The sequence below is a fragment of the Brachyistius frenatus genome, unplaced genomic scaffold (assembly GCF_029030835.1).
Source record: "Brachyistius frenatus isolate BFR_SWC_R1_liver_20210118 unplaced genomic scaffold, ASM2903083v1 Contig_227, whole genome shotgun sequence".
In the NCBI taxonomy this organism is placed as follows: Eukaryota; Metazoa; Chordata; class Actinopteri; family Embiotocidae; genus Brachyistius; species Brachyistius frenatus.
The window spans coordinates 137,828-162,267 of record NW_027210826.1 but is presented as its reverse complement, the minus strand read 5'-3'; the positions used below and the strand labels follow the sequence as shown (position 1 = coordinate 162,267).

Sequence of the window (24,440 nt, the reverse complement as noted above, 5' to 3'; positions counted from 1 at the left end):
TTTTACTTTCTGTTCTTGTTCATACAAAAAAAAAAAAAAAAAAAAATCTATATTTTCCTTGATATTATCTCTTCACGAACAGCCAAACTGTTTAATTGTTTGTTCATTGCTCGAGAGAGGTGCTAAAATAAAGAAACCTGTGGCCTGTTAAATCACTTCTGACTAACTCCGTCTGTGCTCAACTCTCTGAACTTCTCCACCTATTTTTGGAATTTGATCTGTTAAGTCATCTCGTGCACGAGCCTTATTACTTTAAATCTTCCCAGCCGAAACGTTTGCTTCGCACTGACGTAACGTGACGTCGTCCAACGCACACGCCGTGGAAACTGGAAATAGTAAAACGGTTTAAAATAGTACGACGGCGCGTCGGCTACGCACGGGATTCTCAAAAACTCGAGCTCGTGCCAAAGTAATTTTTCGGCCAGGTGTTGCTACTCGGCGGTTCTGCCACGCGCGGCACACTGACTGTATATGTCACTGTAACGTCACTATCTCCACCCCTCCACACCTCTCGACTGTAAACATCGTGTTCCTCCGCCATACACAGATACAAGATAAAGTAGGGCGGCGGATACTCGCACATCCCGACTCCCTTGACATCCAGTGAAAGTACAACTATGACCACTCGGCCAATTAAATATTTACGCTGTATTACTTATTTAAAAACACGAAGCATCTGGAAACAAAAAACGAAGAACGACGTAGCCCAGTAGTTGGGGCTAATTACTGGCCAGGGATACCAAACTGAGACACTGTTGTGTCCTCATCTACTGTGCAGGGCAAATGTACAACTTCTATATGTTCGCTATAAGTCAAGAAGATGACATTTAGTCATTTAAAATGTGGGACGTGTATTTATATATATATATATATATATATATTTTACCCGGAAATGATTGAGCGAAGTGCTCTTATTAGGAGATTGGGCTCGAAAAAAAAAAAAAAAAAAAAAATTATACAGCAACCGTGCTGAATAGATTTGCATCGAAAGTGGAGTCGCTGCTCTCAAAACATGACAAGCGGAGGGATATAAACTCTTAACACATGATGTCGCCATCAGCCCTTCCTACTTCGCAGCTCGCCGTCCTCCAACTCCGCGCTGACAATCTGATTGGTCGAAGCACCGCGTACGGCGGGAGTCCATTGGTCGTGCTCCTGTCAATCTCGAAGCAATGCCACTCAGGATAGATTAGGCACCATTTGCCATAACTAAATAGTTACATTGTACATCAAGTAGGAAGAATTACTTTAATTGGTAGCCCACCGCGCTCGGCGGAGAGTTACAGTTCGCCTTCGTGAAAACCGTCTGTATCTGCGTTTTGAACGCAACAAAGTGTGACGATTGAACCTCCCCGTCTCATCAAACAGATGTGGATCCACTGCTCGGGTAAGTCACTCTTCAAGCAGCTTGTGTCCGCATTTCACCGTTTGCCACATTTTTTTTTTTTCTTTCTGCCTCTTCCTGTGTTTTGGGGGCAGTTCTGTCAAACTGCGTTGTCCGCACGCCGTGTTGTTCTTGAGCTGTTTCGCACGTTCGGTCTCAGGAGTTGATAAGTGGCACCGTGTTGTGGTTCGGCGTTAAACTCCCGAGGAGGTTGTGCACGGCGCCCGCCGTAAATCCTCCCCAAGTCCCGGTTCGTGTTTCGTATCAAGAAGACCGGGCGCTTTACGTAGTTTGCTAAGTTAAACATCAGCGTTACGGTCCGAGCTCGCGCCTTCAATAAATAACATCTCGCGCAAGCCGGTGGGTTTGAGGGTTTTGAGGGTTGTGCGCAACAGTAATAACACTCCCATTAGGAGCTGTCAGAAACGATTTACGACAAGTGTCAGCCGGGTTTTGACGTGATTTCTCTTCATTTCTGCAAATGGATTTCATCTCAGGAAAAAAAAAAAAAAAAAAAAAAGCACATTTAGTTTATTGGCAACTTTTATCGCACCATCAATTTCGTTTACGCGGTAAATGACGGGTTTGCGGTGCAGAGAAAGTGGGCAGATAAAAAAAAAAAAAAAAGAAGAGAGAAGACCACTGCTTTTTGCCTCAGGAAAACTGTAGTCATTGGTGAAATTGTGTTTCTTTATCAGAACCACATTGGATGCTTTTCTTCATATCCTCTAAGCTATTGTGTCTGTTGAATTATTTTATGTCTCTTTCATGAGCCCATTTCCGACAATTGTGCCCTCATTGCTGTGCGTAATTGCTTCTCTCCCGGGAGAGAGTGCCATCAAACTTCTAATTTCCTCCTCAAACCCGGAAACCATTTTGCTCGTGGAAGCAGCCTGTAATGATGGCATCAATAAACCCAAATAAAGCTCCTGTCAACTCGGCTTTGAGTTTTCTTCGGGATAAGAAATGCCCCTTTCTGCTGAGGTCCCCCCCCCCCCCCCTCCCCCACCTCCAGCATCGGTTTGGCAGCATCTCGGAGAGGCAGGTGACTGGGATTAGAGGGCAGGAAGACAATGAGAATGTGTCTCTAGAGAGAAGTCTCGCATGTCAGGAGGCAGTGCAGGAACTGTTATCTATTACATCATTATCTAGTGCAGTAGAGGGATGAGCTGCGACACGGGCAGATGAGTGTCTCAACAACGCCTGCAGGTAAAGTCCAGGTTGCCAAAAAGGTGTCACAGGATCCCACGGGAGACAGTCCAGATAAGGGTGCTGAGCAGTGCTGGTGAGCGTCCCACCAGTCAGAGGAGAGCAGATTAGCTGTTCTTTGTGAGCCTTTAGAAGCTCAGGATAAGAAGAATGTTTGTCCCGATAAGACAGGTGCACGGGTGAACCGACTGATGCGATGGACGTTAAACCGGAAATACTTGTCCGATTTTAATCCACGACATGTAACCAAACTTAAAAACATGTCCTGCACATTTGCAACTGAATTCCTCATTTCAAGTGGCATCAGATCAGAGCCACAAATCCGAAACATAATCTTTCATATTCACTGAAGAATTACTGATAAAGATTATGTTCAGATAAACCTGTTTTACCTGAATCAAAAAGTGAGGTCGCACCACAGGAAGCGAAGAATTAGGGCTCTCAAGTGAAATCAGTTTCCAGGACGGAGTCAGAACTTCGTCCAGAAAACAGGCCTTGCCAACGTCAGATCTTTCCGTCATCCCCCTGCTTTACCTTTTGGTCTAAAGCTCAACATCTTAAAGCTGGTACGTGTTTGAAAGTTTTGCTGGTGTTTGAAGCGTTTTCAAGTTTCCCCTGTGCAGCTTTTTACAGTTCAAATCCGACCAAACAGAAGAAGACCTGCAGGTAGAACCATCCACAGTTTGGGCCCTCTGTTGTTGCACGTTATTTCCCTCCTTTCTCAGAAAGGGCTCAAATGGCCCAAAAAAATAATACTTGGGGGGGAAACAGAAAAATCAAGGTTTATGTCATCCCCCCCCCCCCCCTTTTGTTCTGAGGTGTGAGCACCATCCAGGGTTCGGCTGACAAACGGAAAAAAACCCCGCTCTGATGTCAAAGCTCGCGAGAACGTTGACAACCTCCTGCTCACACACACATCATCCAATCGCACTTATCTTATCTTGTTTTTCCATGTGAGACTTTTAAGACGTGACCATGCTGACTCTCCTCTATTGTGACCTAAATGCTGGCGTTATTAAAGACCTCGTATGACCGTCGTCGTCATCATCGTCGTCATCTCATTCAGATTCCACGGTTGTATTCTTTGTGCAATAGAGGGATGGCAGAAAACGCTGATGGCGCACTTAGGTGTGCAATGTGATACCTCTCTTTGCATTACGTTCATGCAGCAGAGTCCGTAAATCTCCGGAGGACTCTCCCACTTCACTCATGTACTCGCACAGGAACACAATCCATAAATTGAACAAAATATTGTAACTGGACTCGTTCAGTGAAAAAGGGGCTTAAGCTCCAGATAACTTATAGGCTCAGCTCTAGTAATGGGCTTTTGTGTCCCTGAGAACCGTGACTGCAGGCGAAGCTGCGCGCCGCGTTCTTATGGACAGACTAAAGCTCCACGCCAGGACAAAACTTAAGGAGACAGTTTTTCCTCGTGAAAGTCATCTTGAAATTAATTTCGCTGAACAACTATCCGAATTCACGGCCAGAGTTGTTCCGAAGAGACGGGATTGGATATTGGTTTTCCTTTTGCCGAAGCTCAGCCATGTGGTCCATCGCGTGCTCTGTTGGCTACAGTCAAAACACTGTGGGGGAAAAAAAAAAACACAAAAAAAACCCCACCCGCCCGCCCACCCACTCACCCCTCCCTCCATCCTCGCTTCTGCTAATTTGAGGAAGTACAATCATTCTCTCCTGGTGCAGCTTCCTGCTGAATTGCAAACACAGGCAGTCAGCCGTCGCGCTCTCCAGACATTACAGATATCGTCAGTGTCTGTCAGAGTCTAAACGCTGAACTGCACGTGTGGTCATGTATGTGTAGCAGCTTATAAAAGTTCTGTTTGAGGTCTCAGTGGGTTTTCTTGGATGTGTCACATCTGTAATAGCGCCAGTGTTTATGATGCCGCATTAGTGATTGTTTTCCCCGTTCAGTCAATTGATCTCTTTTTTTTTTTTTTTTGTCTAAACATCAGAAAATTGTGAATTATGCCAAACATAGCTCAGTGTGATGTCATTGAATACCTTTTTTTTTTTTTTTTTTTTTGTCTGTCTAGCAGTTGAAAACCCATATTAAGATTTTATCTTCTAAATTTACCCTTCTATACAACACTGAAAAGCTGCCAACCCTGTCATAGGAAAGGCTGGAACAAGCAAATGTTTGACAGTTTTGCTTGATCAACCTGGTAGCTCATTCATTTTCACTGAGTCGACTTTGATTTGTGTGTTTACCTTTTTCAGCTGTAAGTGAGTCATATATCACGCACTGATTTAGATTTTTTATTTTTTTTTATTGTTACGTTGGTGGGTTTAGGTTCTGTCAGGGAGTGTTTTTTTCATTGGTAAAAAAAAAAAAACAATCTTTATTTATGAGACCAATTACTAATAAATCTCAGTCGAGAAGTTAATGCAGGTCATTGTTGACCTTGTAAACAGCAATCTCACAGCAATCTCGGTAAAAATCAGAAGCTGCCCCGGAGCTTTTCATCGTAGCGGATGATCTTCCTCAGCAGATGGTTTACCCATATTTCAGATGTTCAAATTTCTATTCTTTTCTGGGCACTTTAAGGATTCCTCGTCAACTAAGTTCTTTAAATGGTGATCTTTTGAGTCTTGTTGTTTTAGCTTCAAGATATGTATGAATTATGGGACAAAAGCTCTTGGAAACAGATTAAAAGAAAGGAAGAAATGAGTAGAATTAGAATGATCAACAGATTGATTGTAAATAGAAGTAATCGTTAGTTGGAGGCCTAGATATGATGGAATGCTATTAAATGCCACCTACTGGCGTTGGTATATTGAATGAATCTAAAGAGCAAGTGAGCAGCGGTATATTCATTCCCTGACAGAATTGCCAGAGCTCCCCATTAGTCAAGACCCTCCAGACTTTCACAGTGAAACCCAGGACTTTGCCGTCCACTAACTGAGGTCTAATTTTCATTAATCAATTTGTTTGCTGGCCAGACCGAGTATTGATGGGCTTTAATCATCGCTGAAGCCGAGGCCACATTAGCTAGCGAGAGCAGAAAATTACATCAGCGTGCTGCGGAACTTCAAAAAAAAAAAAAAAAGAAGCTCGTTTCACATTTCAACTCCCGAGAAAACTGGACGGAAGAGGAGCCGGTCGGCGTCGAATAGAGGCGAGCTGCTGCTGCCGTGTTGTGGAGGACGAGTCACCTGCCACCTCATTGATTTGTCTGTTTACCTTTTCAACTCAGCCCCAGCCTCGTACAGTCGAACGGCGTCAGCGTTTTCCCGCGTGTCCGCCTGCAGCTGACCCGTGCTCCCGTCCCACGACGGCAGAGAAACCTTTCTTGTGAGCCGGGTTAGACAAGCGTGGCCCTTTTTACCGCTGTCAAACTGAAAGCCTCGCACCGCGAGCCGTGCTCCTTTTCAAAACGGACAGAGCATTTCGGCAGAAAGGAGCAATTACTACCTGCTCTGGTCGTGTTGCTTTCACGGCCTCCTTTGTGTGCCGATTCCAGGGCAGATTTTGTCCACGGCTCTTCCCACGCTGAGCGAGGAGAACAGGAAGAACTCAGCCGCACAGCAGGCCTGTGCCTTCTGCTATTATGGCTATGATTCAATCTTTGCCGGGCAACGCTTTACCCCGGCACACTGAAAGAGGAAAGAAATGTCCTCACTCCCTCTCTGTTAATGGAACTTAAAGCCAAAGGTGTTTTTGTACAAAGAGGAGACCATGAGCCACTTAATGTGCGAAGTAGCAGCAGTGAGCCTCACCTCAACAAACCACTCTCCCCCTACTGTGATTTCAAAATGGCCTCTCTCGTGTGCTTGCAGCCGGAGAAGCACCACGCAGGGTGGAGGAACCAGACCGGGCGAGATTTGCCTCTCCTGGTGCTGCTGATCGCACCTACTGTTTGTTTTCTTTGGCCTGAGCCGGAGTGGAAAAGTTCAGTGTGCCACGGTTTTGGATTTGATTCATTTTTGGATTTTTTTTATTTTTTTTTCTCCAGTTTAATTTACAAAGCAAAGAGAGGCTCGTCGAACGGACTGACGTGACTTTCGGTTCGCCGTCGCTCACGTTCGACAGCAAAAATGTAGTAAAACAGTTTAACTGGGAACGTGGGTGCATTTAACATTCAGTGTCAACATACTGCTACTACTGCTGCCGCTGTTGATTAATCAGTTGTTAATATGAACTGACAGCAAAAGATCAAACGTGTTTATATAGCTTGTTTGGATTTCAGTAGTGCCGAAACAATTAGCCAACTGTTCTATTAATACGGCAATGGAAAATTAATTGACAACAATTATCACTTGATTGATGGCTCAACAAAATAAATCCGTTTTCCTGGAGGCTGAGCAAACTGACTGCTGATGAAGACCACAACATGTGGCTAAAAGCCCTGGACAAGGGACTTTTTGTCAAACTCCTATTTCCAAGGTTAAGAAAGCTTGACAAATAGACATTTATCAGATAAAAGATAGTAAACAATTGTTGCTTCAGTGTTTTGCAGCTTTTCTGTATTTCTTATTATATAATATCCTTTTATTTTTTTTAAATAACAACAGGTGCTGTGAGTACATGCAGTAGACATTTAGACATTTTAGAGACCCTTCAGTAAATTAATCAACAAGGCAACCTCAAAAGAATAAATAATAGTAATGAATTAATGTAATTATTTTTTAGCTACAACGCAGTGTCTTAACTGGAGCAAATGTTGCTGATTATTAGAAGGAAACTTAGTGTTCCACCAGATAAAAGAAGCATTGTTAACACCATTTAACTTTTAATAAAGTGTTGTCCCTGGTTGGAACTGCTGGCTGTGTGAGAAATCGGGGAGAGTCGAACATACATCTGATTCTGGGATTTCTGGCAAAGTATGAAACTGCTCTGCTCTGCGCTCCACTGTAATTTACCAGCTTTTATTTTCCCACCAGCTGGGAACACTTGAAGGGGAAAAAAAAAAAAAAAATCTGAGCATCTGTCCAGGGTATGATTAGCTTTCGGTCCATTTTTCATGTGCTCGGCGTTCAAAGCATATCACCCTGCTGTAATACATGACTATATCCAACGCGGCATGCCAGTAAACTGATACATCGCTCTGATGAAGCACCCTTTGGGTTTGGGGATGTTCCCTCTTGGTGTATCACATATCTTGGAAGCTCATATTATCGCAGGTCTCAGTGAAGTCATTTGGTCTTACAGAGTTTTGAACATCATCAATCTCACCTTCCTAAAAACACCAAATCATAGCGCTTCAGAGGTCAAATCAACCACTGAATATGTAGAGATTGGTCCGTATAATGTTAAGATTCAGCCTGTCTCGGGATTAAAAAATATAAGTATTAAAAGAAAAAAAAGAAAAATTCTGCAAAGCAATGAATAAAAAAAAACCCGATATTCTTACCAAGTCTTATATTTGCATCGTAGTGAAATTTGTTCAGACTCGAAATGGCTTGTAGATGAAAGGATTAGGCAAGCGAATTCTGATTAACAACGTCATGTTTAAGCAAAAAAAATATCCCAAATTCTCAAATTCAAGTTTCTAAAATGTGAAAACATTTGTAGTTGTCTGTGATAGTAAAAGCAGTTTTTGTCTCTTAAAATGAAAAAGCACTTGATCGGAAGATGGCACCTTGAACTATGGCGAGTGTGTCGGATATGTTTTCATATTTGGTGTCACTGTATCGACCAAGTGTCTTTTAAGAAGAAGAGAAGCTGTGGCCGCAAGGCAACAAACTGCCTTACTTACACAGGACTAATCCCTGTCCTCCAGCAAGCTCTTAATTGAGCCATCATCAGCTGCTGATCTACGGGTTAAACATCAATTAAGGTAATGAGCAGATAGAGAGGAGGGAAGAAGAAGGGGCCGAGGGGGGTGGAGGGGGGGCTTCTGTCCGGAGGGCAGGGAGTTGATGCGAGCCCCACCCTGAGGAAAAGCTGAAGTGTGTGTGTGTTTTCTGTGAAGTGGCAGCTTGATGAGTGGAGTGATTTTTTTTTTTTTTTTTTCTTCTGAGGCATGGAGTGCAGTGTTGATTGTGGTGGTGCAGGATGGAGTCTGCTTCAAACAGCTTGATGGCGGTTTGTTGTTAGTTTAGCTGTGTTTGTGTTGGGCAGCCTGCAGTCTGGGTGAGCTCCTCAGCTGCTGCTGGACAGTCGGCAGGCTCGTTGGGTGATTTGTGCGAAGATCTGGCGAATCAAATTTTCAGCTAATGTGGAACCTTTACAGGTGTTATCCACGTTTTTTTTTTTTTTTTTTTTTACAGGTGTTATGTTATTCCTCGCACTGGTGTTAGACTTATCAGAGAAACGAACAAATTAGTGTGATCTGTGAGATTTTCTTGGAAATAAACCTCTGTTTTGTTGTGATGCCGCGCAATAGTGAAACTTATCACACAATTCTCATGAGGAGCAACTGATTATTTGGTCGGTAAAACTGCAGAAAATGGCCATCGCAGTATCCGATGTTATGTCTTCAAATGTCTTTGTTTAAGGTACCCTCCAAAATCTGAAATATTTCATAAAAAATGACATAGAATAGAGGAAAATACTGCAGATCTGGAACCAGATATATTCACTTTATGCCACTATTATAGTAAAATCCTAGTCATAGTTTAATAATACACCTTATGAAAAAGTAAAGCCATTGATTGGCGTTGAACTTATGAATAAAAAAAAATAAAATCCATTTCTGTTTGTTATTTAGGCTTTGTAAACAAAAAATGCACAGGGCAGATATGACATGAATAACTTGTATCTACAAACCCAAATACTGAAATATACAAAGAAATTATTGACAATGACAGGCACCATTAACCAAAATAAACAATGTACGATGAGCTATAAGCTACAGCAGGAGAAAGGGGTCGCAACGAGATGATGTCATTAAAAGAGCGCCAGTCAAACCCGGAAAATGACATGGAAATATTTCTGTTGAATGGAAACTATCCTCACAGTTATGCAAAATAACGGCGGTGAGCTCTAATAATTGTGATCAGAAGACTATTTAATAAGTGTGACAGGCCAGTGTTTTTAATGACAAATTATATTCATTATGTAATTGTTCCAGCATCAGTCACCATTCAGCTGGACAAAGTTCAATAATATTATTCATTAGGGTTTGTTAGAACCAGACAGAGACGACACTGAAAGCACCACAATCCTTAAATAACACTTGTGATCTAAAATCGTGTTGTTGTTTTTTTTTTTTAATTGTAGCTACTGCTTTTTAATGAGATGAATATATTATGAATTAGATATTTGAACTAATTTTTTTTTATCTTCTTGTGAGTATGTTGATTTCAACATCAATAGGTTTTTTTGTAATATTAATTTTGTCATCACGTCTGTTCTTCTGTGCGGTTCAAAACATTCAGCCTGCAGATGTTTTTTTTTTTTTTTGTGTGTGTGTTTTTTTCACTTCGGAAAACTTCTCTGCAAAGAAGTGATGTGTTTTATCTTCCTGGTTTGTCTGACACGAACAGAAAAAAGATCTGCAGGTAGCATAGACTCTGTGGTTGAAGAGGCAAAGCGAAAGTGCACCAATTACAGAAACCGCAGCTTCATCAAAAGAAAATCCAACAAGGAGGAGACTTCATTCCCACCCACACTTTTTGACTGACAGGTGATCTCTGGAAGTGCAGAACAACACAACAGTGAGTGCAACAAGGACCGAGACAAAAAAAAAATTAAAAAGCAGTCTCGCAAATTACCACTTGAAATTCAGTTTTTCATCATATCCGTCTTCGCCGAGAGCTTTTGAGCAAATTAATTATAAAATTTTAAAAGCCTTTTGTGCAAACAGATCACATTTATCTGTAAGGAGGGATGTGTTCAAGAGTATTGTCCCTCTCCTGAGAGTGTTACTGTTGGTTTATTTAAATAACAGCCAGCCGGCGTCGGAAAGGGAATCATCAGACGGCCTCTGGTGTGTTTACGTTGTGATAGCAGGAACCACCATTTGATATTATTAAAGCCACTTAAATCCTAATTATTTAAGATGATCATTAGCGAAGCCTCCTTGGGTTTTCGGTGCTGCAACATACTGCAATTTATCTTTCTTTGACTGAATTCTTAGATGCTGTTGTATCACTGTCTGAGGGGGTCAATGAAATGTCAAACACGTCCGCATGTAGCCATTTGGAGCACTTTCGCCATGTTAAAATGGGCATTCAATATTTAACAAACACAGATGATTCAATCTTCAAATACATCCCTATTTTATAAGCGGGACTTTTAAGATGACTCAGATTTAAAAGAATCCTAAAATGTGCTTCACTTTCATGTCAGCAGGCTTTTTTTTTTTTTTTTCCCTTCTTCTCATCTACTCAGCGGCGACCATTTTCCCTGTTGGAATGAAACTTTTAAAGTTCTAATTTCGAATGCAAAACTGTCATCGTCAATCACACATAGATGCAATTTCCTTCTAAAAGACCTGGTGTGCTCTTGTTTTTCCAAAACTCACCTGAAAGTTAAAAGCCAGATATGTCATCCGGGTGGTGGCTTAACTTAACATGAGCAGCCCTCGGTCACTTTGTGCCGTAGGTAACGGAAGTAGTAGTCGTTTGCGATCAGAAGAACGTATCCAGGAAAACTGAAACTTTTTTCAGGGAATCGGGAAAGTCCAAGAAGTACCTATGAATGAAACAGAAGCCCCGACACCGCCGCGATATGTCTTCCGATTCCTTCACATGCAGGCAGCCAGGTTGTTGAGATAATATTTTTTGACACTAGTGATTCAACAACTCATCAAGCCGGCGTCATAGTAGTGAGATGGACAAAACCCCCTTTTCTTATTTAATAAAAGCTGTATTTTTGAGATTAGATATTGTTTTAACAAAATCAGCCATGAACTTCCACCTGCAGCTCTAACTCCTCCCCTTTCTGTGCTAAGCCACTCCCACCAGGTGAGCACGGCCGTGTACTCAAACTTCAATCGTCATGTTGTTTTCTCTAAAACAGAGCTGATATTGATACGTGTTTAGTCACGCTCTCTTTTTAGACCTGATAACTCTTGTCTTTCTTCCTTGGGTTGCTTTGCAGTTTATGGCAGCCGGTGCCAATGCTGGAATGGCAACTTTTTCTCCAGCCTATAGGAACGCCCTCTCTCCAAAATGACCCGCGACCGGTAAACTAAAGTCTCCATCGCTGGCTAGATTTCCAAAGACCTGAAGACGAAGCCAAGAGGAGGGGCAGAAGTCTAGTGGTCTCTCGCACCATTGGAATTACAATATTCTAAAAGGTTACGATGGAATGTTTTGCCTAGCCCTGATTTAATTATAACAAAACTGGCAAAATTATGATTAATTCATAGAATCAATAAAAAGGATCAGGAAATCAGGCTTTTGGTAGAAGATAGTTTTTGATAGTCCGCTCTAGAAGCTTTGCACTCGGCACCAAAACACTGCTGAGATGCGACTCCCACCTCCCTTACAAATGTGTTAAGCTTTGGATGAGGACAGCCAAGCATTTGTGGTGACGTTGTATTTCGATTCTTGAGTTTGAGCTCTTCCTATGATTGAATTATGAAGTTGAATTAATACATTATCAATCTGGTTTGCCTGATTTTGTAAAAACGCAGACGTTTGAATCGGTTGGGTCTCCTAAGTTCCTGTGACCGTTGCCCATCGAAGTGGAGAGAGTCAGTAGAACATTTCGTAAACTGTCTCTCTATCCTTATTTATTCGGTCCGATCAGCGAAATATGATGCGAAACATTAGGATGTTATGTTGGTATGAAAACAACCTGATATGTCGTGGCTCTCCGGGCGAGCGCCGGCTGCCGGTCTCGGCTTTCAAGGCGAGTGTCGCACGCTGGCTCTGAACTTAAAGAGAAAGTACCAAATCCCTGTTTGCCTAAATTCTCTCTCTCTCTCTCTCTCCGTTGACTGTCACCTCAACCTGACTTATAATCAGCCCTCCTGTGGTTCACCACACTTTCCCTTCATCTCCCACACACACAGATAGCAGCAGAGAATTCCTCTTCCCGGATGATGGATTCTGGGGAAGTAGGGCAGCAGGGTGGCCTGGACTTTAAAGACACCGTCTCGTAATCTGAAAGGTCGCGGGATTCGGCTCGATGCCGAAGGTCCACCTGCTCACCAGCCCTGAAAAAAAATACACTGGTCTGCTTTTCAGTGATGACTTGCATGTGTAATAATATCAATAGATTAGTGAGTTCACATGGTCTGTTCTCTGTGTTACTTAGAATCATTCTATGAAGACCTGTTATGTAAAAGTTAAACAGAAATGAGAAAAAAACAAAAAAATAAAACCCAGAGTGGTAAATCCCTCAGTTGTTGGTTTTTGCTAAAAATACCTTGTTCAAGGCGCTAAATATATCCGGTCCGCCTCGGAAGAAATTGCTGGAAAAACCAGTTTTGGAGCCAAAATGGAAATCTGTGCTGACCTCGTTTTGACTACCAGGTGGAAACAGATGAGCAAAAGAAAACACAGAATCCACGTAACATTTTATTTTGATCGGGGATTTTGGAATCTGCAGGAATCTGTCCCTCTCATTACATTTCATCTCCGGGTGTCTGTCATGTTTTGGGATCTGGCGCTGCTCCCTTTCGCAGTCGGTCCGCTTTCGCGTGCGGCACTTGATCCAGATTAAGTTGTATTTTTCCTTCTTTTAATATACTCTTTACCGACCAAAGAGGCCACCCGATGCAAAGCTAGCCAAATGGACAATGTGTCTGGTTTGTGGTGGGAACGGAGGCCAGCGGTCCTGGATCGAGACGCGACGCGGCGCGGCGCGGCGTCTATGTAGGTTAAATGCAACTTAAACCCAACACAATTTGCGGGATTAACCTTTAATAACAGGAGCTTGAGCGACGAGTCGCAGCACTCTCGGGGGTTGCGGCGCTGCACAAAACCAAGCCGGGCTTGACCTTGACAGGGCCGTAGTTTCAAAATCCACTTACATTCAATTTGAATCCATTTAGTTCAGCTTCTGACAACCTTCAGCAACACGGCCTTTTATTCAAAAGTGTCTGATATTCTCAATAGTCTTGGAGTTGAAACAAAAAAAGAATGGAAAAGTAATAAACCAAATGAACAGACCTAAAACGTACAAGCGGAAACCGACTCTTCCCGACGTATGAGTCTCTAATATGAATTGCATTTCTGTTGCGTTTATCAATACGTACATCTGATATCAATACTGCAGCCTTCATACACATTTGATTGACATATACAACATGCGATACTTTCAATGTGGGAGACTTTATTGATCTGATTCAGAAAACCTTTACTTGCCCTCATCCGTACAAAGGTCAGAGTTGATTGTTATTTTAGCTTGGCTATGGAACCATAACCTCAGAGGTCAGAGTGGTTTAGTGTCGTGCTCAAGGGCAATACAGAAGAACACTTGTTTGTCAGCTCGAGGCTCGAATACCGAACTTAAGGTTCACCACGATGCCCTGTTTTTATATCGGTGTCGTCGGGGTGACCTCGTTGTCCCCTGCATCACATGCACAGTACGTGAAACATTTCATAACTCCAAACTCCACATTTGTTATAGCAGAGCTGGTATCGGAGGTTACGAACACTGCCAGAGATGCAGTAAGAGCAGCAGATACCAGGAGGATTACTGGGAATCAGAACCAACAAGAGCCAGCAATCGACAGCATTATGTTCAGCTTAGATTAAGGCTTCGCTGGTCAATGACTCAAGCTGCAGTCTCCACTGAGCACACCGGAGGTTCACCGGAGGTCTACCTGGTATTGTTGCCAGAGAGCTCTGAGAACACAGCCTCACAAAAGATTCAAGAAAAGGAAGAAGTGAGTGGAAAAAGAAGAAAAAGCAGGGACATGGATCAAGGAGCGCCTGCACACCTACGAGACCGGAGGAAGCTGGAAGAGAAAAAGCAATGTACAAGAGAAGTTTTTTTATTTATTTTTTTTCTCCTTCAAAATGCCATGCATCTGTTTTAGAAAAAGTGTACTACCTCAGATGCATCATTCAGTATTCAGAAAAACACATCACTCTGCCTCCAGAAGCAGAAATGTTTCATAATCACGAGTCTTTTGCTGGCTCAAAAACCTGAATGCTAACTCGTATTTTAAGTTGCTTTTGCCAGGAATTGTCTTGTTACAGCGAATGCCAAAAATGTGAACCGTTTTGCTGCAGAGAAAGAGACCGAAGAAATGCTGAAAGGAAAGGATACTCACACTTCTGTGATGAAGGACTAAATTAGAGCTGCGATCATTAGTTTATTGACAGAAAATTAATGGCTTGCTCTTTTAAAAAAAATACATTAATCATTTTCAAGTAATTTTTTTATGATTTAAAAAAAAAAAAAAAAATCTCATTCGATGTATATTTTTGGATTATTTCATCCTCCATGATAACAAAACGGAATATTTTTTGATCTGTTGGCTAGGACAAAACAAGAGATTATTTGGCTGCACTTTTTTGGACATTTTCAAAACCAGCAGATTATCAATTTATCAAAAAAAAACTATTGACAGAATAAGAGTTAATGAAAAATAATTGTCAGTTGTAGCCCTACTTTAAAAAGGTCTCCTTGTTACGTTATAATCCTCTATTACACATGCGTCATGACCGTCTCTTCACCGTCTGAACCTTTTCTTCTGCTTGAATTTCAACAGATTTAGATTTTGGCTTCCCCACATTCCTTCAGATTCTGTCTGACACGAGGCGTCTACCTAATTACCAGCAGGCTCACTTCTTCTCATTACTGTCTTGTTTCCTCTTTGTTAATGTTGGCTCAGCCGGGCTGCCGCGATGCCAAAACGTATGATGATCATCGCAGACAAATGACGTGAAATTAACTCGGTCACCGCGGTGCTTTTTTGTTTTGAGAATCAAAAGGGAAGTGTCAGGCGGGCGAGCGGCACTTGAGGATCTGAATCGGTGCCACAGATCCGAGTGTGGGTCCAGATTGGAATTGGAGGGAAACTGTGACTTCAGTCAGCGTTTCTTTTTTGCCAATCACACTGAAGGAAGGAGAAAAAAAATAGTGATCTTTGTGAGAAGGGGGGTGTGGGATTGGGAGACTTTCAGTTGTCGGTTGTGAACGCAGCCCAAGTGCAGTGCCGTGCCACCATACTGACGGGGTTACGATGGCGTGAGAGCAGGGGCTCCTGGCCAGCACTCCGGCACAGCTGAAATAGCAAGCAGCAGAGCCAGGAGCTGAAACGCTACACCCAGGCTTCTCACACTCCCCTCTGCTCTCACTAAACCTCTCTCCCTCTCTCTCTCTCTCTGTGTGTCTTGTCTTCTCACCTTTCTTACTCACCCTTCGTTTCTTTTGATCTGAAATTTCTGCCGTTTTCTTGCTCTTCGTTATTATCATCTCGCCTACCAGTCGTCCCCCACCCCCGCCGCCCTCCCCCTCCACCGTCAAATTCCTCCCACGCTTCTCATCCACTTCCAGTAATGCGCAGCGAGAGGTTACGGCCTCATTTGAATATTTGAATGTATATCAACTTCCTCCTCGCTGGGGCGTGGCACCGTTTTACAGTCACACATCTGTGGCCGCGTTATGGGACCATCTGCGCAGGGCTCATTAAGATAGCCACAAGCGAACGTGGAGAAAGAGTACGTTGAGATGAAGGGAAGGGAGGGGGTGGAGGGGGGGGGGGAGGGGAGGGGAGTACAAGAGGGAGGCTGCTTATTCATCCTTGTTCGTCTTCTGTTGTAGAATATAGCCATAAAGAGTTGGGACTCGTTCCAGGGAGAGAAGAAGTGGGAGAGGGGAGGAGGAGCGAGGGAAAAAAAAAAAAATCCCCTTTCCACCCTTCCAGAGTTGCATATTTCCTTATGCTTGTGTATTTGCGTGTGATGTTGCTATGACTCCAGGCATGTGTACTGTACGTGTCTTCATGCGTGAACACACACACACACGTATCAGATCACGTGTGGAAGAATTATTGAGGTATGTCGTGTATTTTTACTAGAATAGTTCTGCTTCATTTTTGATAAATCTTTACGATTTTACAGTTTTACGACAGAAATGTAAAGACGAATGGAGCTCAGTGGGGTCCGCTCTACAGCACAAAGTCTTGGGTTGGGTATCATTTGAAACTCGGGTGTCATATTAGCAAAAGAAAAACTGACATTGTTGTCAATGTCTTACTTTAAAAGAAAAAAAACAAACTTGAAAAGAATAGTTTCACATTTTGGGCTTTATGTTTATTTGCTTCCTGCTGATCGATACTACGTTCACGTATATCTCCAAAATATGAAGGCACAGACACGACAGTGAGCTCGGCTTCGCGCAAAGATGAGAATCGGGGAAAACTGCTTTGTCTGAAGCTGAGAATATCTGCCTGCGTACATCTCTAAAAATGGTAATTCACCATTACACGGAGAGTGTGATTTCCAGAACTCATTTATAACTCGTTCTTGGTCTGGCGCTATGAGTTCTGTCATCATGGTAAGGTTGCCAGGCAACCAGCAGAGGATGAGATTGATCTTCTCATCCAATTCTTGGCAAGAAAGCCAATAAGTATGTTTCGCAAAACGTCAAACTGTTCCTTTAAATAATGAAGTACAATGCAGGAAGAGCTTTAAAAAAAAAAAAAAACTTTGTGATCCACTGAAAAATACAAGGATGCTGCTTCAGGTGGGATTTAGATTAGAGAGTTCAATGAAGACCAGCAGGTAATTTTGGGTGTAATGAGTGTTGGGGAGAGGCTGAAAAATGCACAACTGGCGTGCAGCGGAATGGATTAAAATCACTGACCAGGGCAGGGGGGATTAAAATCACCCCTCTGCCCCCGGGGAAATAAGTCCCATCCAAATGAGACTCGACATTCAGTCGTACTTCAATGTTGACAGATTTCTCAGATGTATGTTCAGAAGAAGAAGAATTGTTACTCGATTAATACTCATTAAATATGGCTATGGTTCCCAATCAGAAACTCTCAAGACATCTGAACTTTGAGTTTAAAAGCCATTTTTGGATTTGAAAACGGTAGTTTGACAAAAGGCAAAATATTACTAACCAATTCACTGGCTTGTTGGGAGCTTTTGGTCGGGCATCACACCTAAGCATTTCCCCGGTAGAAGGTGGGTTGGGCCATCTGTTGAAGACTGCGAGATGTTGTCGAAAGCTCCAGAAATAGCTATACGATGTTTAAATCTATCTTAATTCCTTGTATGTGATTTTTTTTTTTTTTTTTTTTTTTTTTTTTTTTTGGATAACTTTTTGTTGCAGTGTCCAGTATATCCAAGTTTGTGTTCACTCTCGATGGTAAATCGGGCTCCGTGTTGCTGTATTTACACTTTAACACAGAGGAAAGGGTTAGTCTTTTTGAGTGTGGAGTACCTCGTAGTCAAGTAAGTAATATTTTTCTTTCTTTTGGAGCTATTAAAAAGGTCTTAGAAGTCACTAAATTTATGCTCAGAATGTGTGCAGATACCCTGATGGCTCTTTAAAGTGCAGCTGAAATCCATTTCCCTGCTCTGATGTACAAACCCAGCTCACGGCGTCAGCGAGGAGGGTGTTTTTTTTTTTTAATTTTATTTTTTTCTTCTGTTTTTTTTTTTTCGCGGGCAAAAGCACAGCCGTGTTTTCAGTCGATAGAGAGTGTACTTGTTTTCTGGCGGGCCGTGTCAGTGCAGGCATTAGATAACGTTTTATTTGATGGTGTTCAATGGCTGACTCGTCCTCACCTCTCGCCCAGGCCTCTCCTGCTCTCCAGCCCACACGCGCTCCCATGTTAAAAAAAAACAACACACACACACACACACACACAGACATCCACCCACTGACACACACACACACACACACACACACACACACACACACACACACACACACACACACACACACACACACACACACACACACACACACACACACACACACACACACACACACACACACACACACACAAAGCGCATACACTCCTGCTCTTCTCTGCATCCTTCCTCTGGAGGATTCTGGCAGTTGTTTATGTTATTGAACTGGTTATCACATTACAGCTGGAACACCACCAGGCTCGGAGAGAAAGAGTCCTCGCGCTTTCTCAAGAAAAGAAAAGAAAGGGAGCGAGAGCGCACGGGAGGGGGGGGGGGAACAAGAGCAGAGGGAAGACTAGCTGAGGGTACGTTTAAAATGTTTTTGCTCACCAGCACCACCGCGTTTCTTTACGAAACACCGACTGTGAACTTTACAGAGCATTTTTGATCGCAGTTATTGGCGCTTTGACGGCGAGTCCTCCAAACGAAATAACCGAAACGGGTTGTTTGTCCAAGCGTTTGATTAATGTGGCTGTTTTCTGATCTGTGGTTAAGTTTGGGTTTAGTTCATTTACTGTGTCAGGGTTAGGGAAAGTTTATAGTCGTGCTTTAAAAGAAACACATGTTAGTTGTTGGTTTAAACAGAGGTCTCTGGAGTCATAGACTCTAATTACTCATCACCCTCTCCTCCCCCACCAACCTCCTCCCTGAAGATTTGAGTTATGATAACTCTTTAACCAAAAGCCAACATTATTTGGCTCCATATAGGATCTAAAGATGAGTTTCATGGAGTTTTTCCGATGGGCAACCCTGACAAAAAAATGTCACTTGGACAGAAAACTCACGTGATGTAAACGCATACGTACGTGATTTTGCACATGTAGAATATGTGTATTTTGTCCATGGAAACATGTGGTTTTGGAACATTTTAGTGTCGTAATGTGGGAAGCCCGTGTACATTCCCGTGTAAAAAAAAAAAAAAAGGTTTTCCACATGTTTTCCCATTTTATCATATGTTGCAACATGTGGTAAACATGGGTCATGTGTATTATCACGTGTCCAATGTGGGAAACAGGTGTTTGTTTCTGTAAAGGAAAACACATGATGCATTTTTAGTACAACCAGCTTCAGGAAACCAATGAAAAACAGGCGACAGACCGAAGACAACCAAATCAAACAAACCGAAGCACAAATAGGAACTAATGTAAGTGAGATAAGTGAAAGCAATAAACATTTCTTGCTTGAAAACAGGACTGGGGCGAGCCCTAGTCCATGTCCCAACTGTGTATTAAAAGCTAGGGGGCTTTTAATTTGAAACAAGGGCTTTTAACTTGTAATGGATACAGGAAGTTTGGGCATTTGGCCAATAGATAGGGTAACTCAGTCGGTCAGTCAGTCAGTCACACGGCATTAAAGCAACCAATGGTGTAGCTTTAAAATGAGGTTCAATCATGCTTCCAAATGCCCCTAATAAATGACAAACTCGTACTGTGATTGGATTAATTTAGACTTGGACTTTATTGATCCCACAGTGGGGAAATTCAGTCACCCGACCGTGTTTTGGTTTCCTAACCTTAACCAAATTCATTTTGTGCCTAAACTCAGCCAAACTGGAACTATACAATTGTCAGAGCAGATTTCTGCAAAGGCGATTTGTAATTGTGTTGGAAGGCACAGGAAAAAAAATTGTGTCATCCTTCTGTTTTCCTGCCAACTGTGGCATCAGATCAGAAAACGTTTCTAACTCACTCGCTTTTTATTTGTGGATTTCTGGAGGGGCAGTTACAAACGACACATATTGACATTTAATTTAAGTGGCTTATTGCAGCCTCCAACATTTCTCAGAGACTCGATTCAAAACTTTCCCACACAGTCTTCATCTTCTCTGCTGAGGTCGTGTTTATTGTAAAGCTTCGGCAGCATTGTTTTGTGCAGGTGCCCACCCCTTGTGTTTAAGGGGGACAGCTCACGATTATTGCCTTTTAGTGGACATTTTAGCCCATAGCAACATGAAAAATACAGTTGTTGTTGTTTTTTTTATCATTGATAGGTAAAAAGTTGTCTTTTGTTTTGGTCATTTACAACCTTAACTCATTTCTCAGAGGAGTTACACAGAAAGTACGTGATATTTGAGCTCCATGCTTTTCCAAAAACAAGCAAGAAAACAATTGTTTATTCTGCTTATGTGTTCACCGTCGATTGAGCTATACTGTCAAATGAAAATGAATGTTGATAAATCCTTTCCTGTCACAGTAAGCAGCAGTTTTAGTGGTACCTTGTGAACAATGAGAGAAGAAAACAATTTGGTGGTTAAAAAAACTCTGCACTAGAAGTTCTGGAAACTTCTTTTTTGCTCTGTTTTGCACACCCAGCAAGAATACATAATCCAGAGATGTATTTTCTTTTTCTTCTCTCCCTCTCACCCCATGGTTTTCTCATTCAATCCAAAGAAGTGCTGTGCTTTCAAATCCCTTCTCTTCTTCTTCCTCAGCTTTGCTCCTTTTTTTTTTTTTTTACAAACAGATACTCGTCGTCCTAAATATCCCGCCTGCGTTTCACCACAATTCACTTTGCTGAGAACTTTGTCTGACAAAAGCGTTTGGAGGATGTTCGTGAGGGGCGGCGTCTCCTGATTCCCGAAAAAGACCTCTCTGTCTCCGTCAAAGGGAGAATCTCATTTTTTGTATATTTATTTTTTTTTCCTCAAAAAAAAAAAAAAAAGTTTCAACTATCGAGAAAACATTAATACTGCGTTGTGATAAAAGAAGCCGACGCAGCGCTCGATTATCTCTTGATTTAAGCGCGACCTCCGGATTATGAGGTCCGCATACGGTCAAACTGTCATCGTGATTGTACGCCAGCTGTGATTGAAGTGAAAACCTGGGTATTGTGGGTTAAAATGATGATGGATTAACATGACGGCACGTTTTGTTTTTTTCCGCCTCGCTGTAATGCTAGCACCGGCTTCACCGAAGCAAAGCAAAGGAGCTTAGTGCTTTTAGCCCCGTAGTCCCGGTGTACGGGAGCATCTGTTGTTACGGTCGGACACGGCGTACACACACGCACGCACGCGCACGCACACACGCACACACACACACTCGAGCCACTCAAAACACATGCTGGAGTGTCATAAAGCCTTGTTTTAATGCACTGAGGGGAGAGTGAGTGTGTGTGTGTGTGTGTGTGTGTGTGTGTGTGTGTGTGTGTGTGTGTGTGTGTGTGTGTGTGTGTGTGTGTGTGTGTGTGTGTGTGAGTAGGTGGGTGATACAGTATGAAGGAAGGCTTTTCACAGAGGACAATTCCTCTGGAGTCACAACAGGTGTGTGTGCATGTGTATATGTGTGTGTGGATTGCAGAGGGGGAATTATGAGCTGGCCACTAAAAGGAGGAGGAGGAGGAGGAGGAGGGAGGAAGGGAGGGAGGGAAAGGTTGGAGGGCTTATGAAGGGTCCCCTCTGCCCCACCTGTAGCCTGTCAGCTGTTGTAAGCCTGTTAAAACGTCAGCTGTTTCTGAGGAGAAGTGTGTGTTTGGGGTGTGTGTGTGTGTGTGTGTGTGTGTGTGTGTGTGTGTGTGTGTGTGTGTGTGTGTGTGTGTGTGTGTGTGTGTGTGTGTGTGCGTGCGTGCTTATGTGTTAGTCAAAGTCAGGGAGCTCGTGGAGGTTGTGTGTGTGTGTGTGTGTGTGTGTGGGGGGGTGCTCCGTGTGGCCCCCTCACCGCCTCATTGCACATCAAACGCCTTGTCGCCTTTAGGGGGGGGGATTTGTTTGTGCACAACAACAGCGCCTCACGCCTGCCGTGGAGCGCCACGGCGGTCCCGCTTGGCTCGGCCTCTTTCACGCTCATCGTAGCCCGAGTCAAGGGCTTAGTTTTGCGAAGTTGACGACCGCCAGAGTGAGAGCGAGATACGTAAAAGGAGAGCGCCTCGAAAATCTCGTTTCATCAGGCCTTCATCAGGTATAAATAATAATAATCCTTATATCTGTTGGTCAGCGGTCACATGATAAGTACGGACCAATGAGCTGTCACCCAGTACACGGGGAGCAGGTAAAAGACACATGATGGGAAACATAATGTCACGGACTGTAAAGCAGATACAGATATTAAAAAAAAAAAAAAAAATCTTAAAATCTCTTGCAATATCTCTTAAAATACATTTAAACATTAAGTGTCAAGTAACATTTAAACCGACCCAGTTGTCCAAAGAGGAAAAAGAAAAAAGTGGGCGGCTCTGATTTTTCAATTCAAACTGTTTGATCCCCAAACTGAAGAGCACCGGAGGGACGACACGTCACGCACCCGAGCAGAACTCCACGCCGACAGTTTTTGACTACGAATTTCATAGTTCGAAATCTCGAACGCGCGACGATGCCGGCCGGGTTTCACCTTCAGCGCCGTGCAGCGGTACAGTTTTTGGTTGGTGCGTCAAGGTCGTGTTTTGTTTCTGTAAACAAAAACAAGCCGGCGGAAATGATGGCAGCAACTGTTGCAGATTTGCGGATGAAGATCTCGACTTGTGGCACCTCCTGCCAACAAGCTCAGTGGACTGTTTAAAACACTGGTATAACAAGACATCCACTGCACTTCCACTATTGTTTACCCGCCATCAGATCTCGCAGTGCATTCGATTGCGGGGTAACCATAGCAACACGGCCTCTGCTTCCGACACTCATTGTTAAGATGAACACAGCGAAGGGTTAAGCTGAAGACAAACAAACTTTTAAGAGCGGATGACAGTTTGAAAAACAGCTTTTCTTTCTGCCTGTGATATACAGACGGGCACTTTTTTTGTTGTTGTTGTTGTTTTTTTTTTTTTGTTAACTTACTTTGAAGAATATCAATGTGGATTTCTACAAAACTCTTGTTTCATTGAACAAAAGAAGCCCAAGTTTTCAAATGTCAAATCTCGTCTAAAGTCAGGCAGCCGCACAAGGCCTTTACCTAACTTAAACAAAAATAGGAAAAGACCGTGATTCAAATCTCGGCTGATGGTCCGACTCGACAGCTGTTTTTTATTTTATTTATTTATTATTATTTTTTTTAACTTTTATTTGTTCTGTCTGCCGTTCTGTTCATGTTAGCTGATTCATTGTCGGAGAGTGGGATTTATAGTGTTTCAGTTTGCTTCAGCCGATCATTAGCGAGTGAACCATTACGCCGCTGGCGAGGAAACTCTGTTGCTCGGGAGCTGTTAACTTCGAAATCAAACGTATATCTGCAAAGTTCCTGCACAGCTGCAGAACACTTTCATGCTCCATCATTTTCTCTGTCACTGTTTGTCTTGTGAGAAGATGAAGTCCTCCCTCTTAAATCCTGCCTGTTAAACTCCGGTTGGTCGGCTATTTCCGCTGGAAATGAAAGGACGGTGTACGTTTCCAGGTTATTATGACGGCATGAATTATCTTATTTTCGCACGGCAACATACTTTTCTTATCCAGTCGTATCTATCTCCAAGAAGCTTTTCGAGTTAGTTTGTATTCAGAGAATCTTGCTTTGGCTTCAGCTTTTCTAAAGAGGACAAATACACCGTTTGCGCCTTCTACGCTCTCAGACGATGCTTTTATCCAGTTTAAAGCGAGTGCAGAAGTATAATGAGCTTAAATTCCCAAATCGCCAACACGACCAGCAACCAATTGTACGCAGCTTTGTGAACGGAGGTAATAAAGGTGTTCCTTTTAAAACGGGTGGAGCGTTTAAGAGACCAGTTTTCCTCCTCAAAACATCTCGGTCTCAGACAGCTCTTTAACACCGATGAACATTTGATTCCAGGCGTCTGCTCTTATTTTTCTGGGCGTAAGCTGAATGTCTGCTGTCTCTGCGCGCTCCCTCTCCAGTCGGTCATGCTGGCGTGGGAGTCACAGGTGTTGAGTGATTTATGGCTTTAATTTACTTGATAGATTAAAATATTATACGGCAACAAGCGCAGGGTATTAATTAGGATAACACAGCGAGCTCCTGTTTTACGTTAAGGCACTTGGCAGGCGGACGGAAAACGCTTACTGCTACACTTAACACGTCGGGAAAGGTGCACCGTACAAAGTATCGCATCTTAAATGATATCGGTTTCCCTTCTGAAATGAAAAAACAAAACAAAACAAAACAAAACAAAAACCTTGACGTTCACAATCTATCCTGGAAAAAAGTTCCTGCGTCGGCAGTCGACGGCGACGGCTTGG

The 24,440-nt window shown here is 42.8% G+C and overlaps 1 protein-coding gene across 9 annotated transcripts in view; it reads left to right on the top strand.

Moving 5' to 3' along the window:
- The first annotated feature begins 1,144 nt into the window (after positions 1-1,144).
- mef2d (myocyte enhancer factor 2d) overlaps positions 1,145-24,440 on the top strand; it is a 102,988-nt gene continuing 79,692 nt past the window's right edge. For all 9 annotated transcript variants that reach the window (XM_069719899.1, XM_069719897.1, XM_069719902.1 and 6 more), the window contains exon 1: positions 1,145-1,387. The gene's annotated coding sequence lies outside the window, so the exon portion shown is untranslated. The remainder of the gene's footprint in view (positions 1,388-24,440) is intronic.